The sequence below is a fragment of the Scophthalmus maximus genome, chromosome 22 (assembly GCF_022379125.1).
Source record: "Scophthalmus maximus strain ysfricsl-2021 chromosome 22, ASM2237912v1, whole genome shotgun sequence".
Classification (NCBI taxonomy): domain Eukaryota; kingdom Metazoa; phylum Chordata; class Actinopteri; order Pleuronectiformes; family Scophthalmidae; genus Scophthalmus; species Scophthalmus maximus.
The window spans coordinates 9,473,473-9,476,882 of record NC_061536.1 but is presented as its reverse complement, the minus strand read 5'-3'; positions in this window follow the sequence as shown (position 1 = coordinate 9,476,882).

Sequence of the window (3,410 nt, the reverse complement as noted above, 5' to 3'; positions counted from 1 at the left end):
CCCTCCCCTGGGCTGGACGAGCCGTGATGTCTGCCGCCAGGGACCGTCGCCAATCTACCAGCCTCAGGGTACAAGGAGGGATACATTTAAACAAAAACTTCATAAAAATCCTGTGAGAGGATGTCAAGTACATATAAGAGGTGGTTTGTTGTTAATAACTTCATAAATGACTGAGCTATTGAAGATACAAACCTTCAAATATGCATATTAAAGCAAAATGCTCACTAATGTTAATGCTTTAGTTTTCCTTTGGCTTTTTCACAAACTAACAGCTGTGAAAGCTGAGAGAGGATGTCACGGACATAGAAGAGGTGGTTTGATGTCAATAACTTCATAAATGACTGAGCTATTGAAGATACAAACCTTTAAATATGAATATTAAAGCAAAATACTCACTAATATTGATGCTGTGGAATTTCTTTTGGCTTTTAACACAAACTAACAGCTGTGAAAGCTGTGAGAGAATGTCACAGACATATAAGAGGTGGTTTGATGTCAATAACTTCATAAATGACTGAGCTATTTAAGATACAAACCTTCAAATATGCATATTAAAGCAAAATGCTCACTAATGTTAATGCTTTAGCATTTCCTTTGGCTTTTTTCACAAACTAACAGCTGTGAAAGATTCAAGAGGATGTCAAGTACATATAAGAGGTGGTTTGTTGTTAATAACTTCATAAATGACTGAGCTATTGAAGATACAAACCTTCAAATATGCATATTAAAGCTGCTGTCGGTAGGATTTGCAAAAATAACTTTTTTTCATATTTGCTGAAACTGTCGCTATATGCTGGTAGTAATATGTGAGACAGATCGTGTGTGACAGACTCTGGGTCACTCAACACCCTCTACTGCTTTTAATGCCATTTGCCAGAATCCAACGCGCCTGAGCAAAAATGTCCAATCACAGCCAGGGGGCGCCCCCCGCTCTGTCGGTCATCAGTCCCGGTGCACAGCCTTACTCCCTCGGTCACGACCAAGCTCACGTCTTTGGGCATTTTTATATCATTACCAAAAACATTATGGTTAATTTATTTTGTCTATACTCATTAAATACTCTTGTTTGTTATTATGTTCCCCGTTGTTTTTCCCCAGATTCTGTTTCACCTGCTCAGTTATTTGGTTGTTTTTACCCTTAAGCCCAACATCCAATATTACACCTGATACACTGCTTATTTGTGTTTATCTGAAAATAAACACAAGGAGAGATGTTGGAGACTGTGCACGTAATGTAACCCTTTACTGCGTCTTATTTTCTGGGTGGCATCGCATCTTGAGTTTGTCAAGCTCAGTAATCAGAGAAAAGATCCAACGTTCGGGTTTTACGTGATCTACAAACCAAACGCACGCTAAAAACAGGATAAAAGGCCCTTTTGGTTGACGGGCATATAAAGAATAGGGATATGTTAGATGATGCTATATCATGGGCCATCAAACTATCAAAGGTGACGGGAGTCATTTGTGGTTGCTTCAAGGGGATTCATGGTATTTTTTCGTTTTTCGCGCGGAGCGTTAAAAAGCACACGGTCCCTGACATCAAGCGATGTAAATCCGCCTTTTGTTCTCGTGGCGCTGGCCGCGGTCCTGAAATGGTTCGACTCGGCTCGTGACTCACGTCACCGGCGCTGGAAAACGTTCACCTTCTCTCCGAGAGGAGGCGAAGAACAACAACAACAACACATCATTTCCACGAGCGTAGTCGCAAATTGCAGGGACCTATATTTCGCAGGGTACACGCGCACGCACACACACACACACACACCCTCTGTGAAATCTCGACAGCATGTAAACAATGAGCCCACATGACAGTGGGGCTGCACACACCCGACATGCGCAACACGGCGACGTCACGATCTGAATGTGCTCTTCAACAACACACCTTAACACAGATCTCTGTCTCTATACGACCCGAACATTAACTCCTTTATTCCCTCCAGCAGAACATCTCCTCGGCTTGTCCCTGATGTCAAGACCGCCATCTGTCATTCGCCATTAAACCCCGCCCCTCCGATCCCCCTCCCGCCCAATAGGAGCCGGCGGTGCAGGCGTGGCACGCCCGGTTCATCTGGTTCTGGTCCGCTCGAGTCGGACGGTCGGACGCAGTGGCACTTTGAGAAAACGACATTTGTGTCATCTTTCACAATGGGTGTCGTTTTCTGTTGCTGTTTTGTTTTTCAGATGTGTGACCAACAACGACATCTGGTGACGAGCTGCGGACACACACACACACACACGCACACGCACACGCACACAAACAACACACACACACACACACACACTCTCTCACACACACACACACACACACACACACACACACACACACACAAACACACACACACACACACACAACCACACACACACACACACACACAGGCACGCACACACACATACACACACACACACACACATACACACACACACGCGCACACACACACGCACACACACACACACACACGACGCATGTGGGGCTGGTGTTGCTGCTGCTCTCCCACATATGTGGAGATTTCAATGTGTCTTTGGGCTTTCGGTTAAAGTAAAGTAATAATATGACGATGGGAAGGAAAAAATATTATTGTACAATTTTCACCAACAAAATACTTTCCGTGTTCAAAGTCAAAGTTCCGTTCCGTTGCCCATCTCAAACTGATATCATTATTGGATTGTTATTACCAGCGTTTTAATGCGGAAGCAGCATTTTAACTGTCACAACTTGTTGATAATTAGTATTTATTTATAACTTCTTTTTTTTTACTGTTGGCTCTCGATGACTTCCCTATAAATACTGAGAAAATCATGTAAGGCCTGTTTAAGCAATTCTATCTGCATTCTGAAATATTCGAGTATGAGGCCTTACTGCTGCACGACAATCATGAGACACTTGATTTTTATAATATTTCACTGTTCTGCTCGATTTTTTTCGCCATACAGGAACAAATGAGGCATCGTTTAAAAGGTGTTCATTCATGTTTTTGCACGAAAAAGTAACAAGAAACATCTGATAAAAAAAATGCAGTGGAGGTAAAAGTAAACCAACGGGTATCTGAGAATTTTACTTAAGTACAGTACATGAGTGAATGTACTTAATCTGATTCCACCACTGGCTTTGAATTGAAGATGGACGTGTTGCCTCGAGCTGTGACTTCCGAAAAGGCCTGATCTACAGATGAAACAGAGGGCAAAAGGTCAAGGATTCTTTTCTTTGTCTCCTGGAGTGGAATCTTCAAATGTGATGATTTTGACATTTTTAATATAAACTGAGGGATTAACTGTCCCTTCATGGGTGAAGGAAACTACCTCCGATTGGATTATGTGCTTTTCAGCTCCACTGAAAATTGACCTTTTGGAGACACATGCGTTTTCACCGGATAAATGAATAAACAGACGACACGACCTTCCTTCAATTTGAC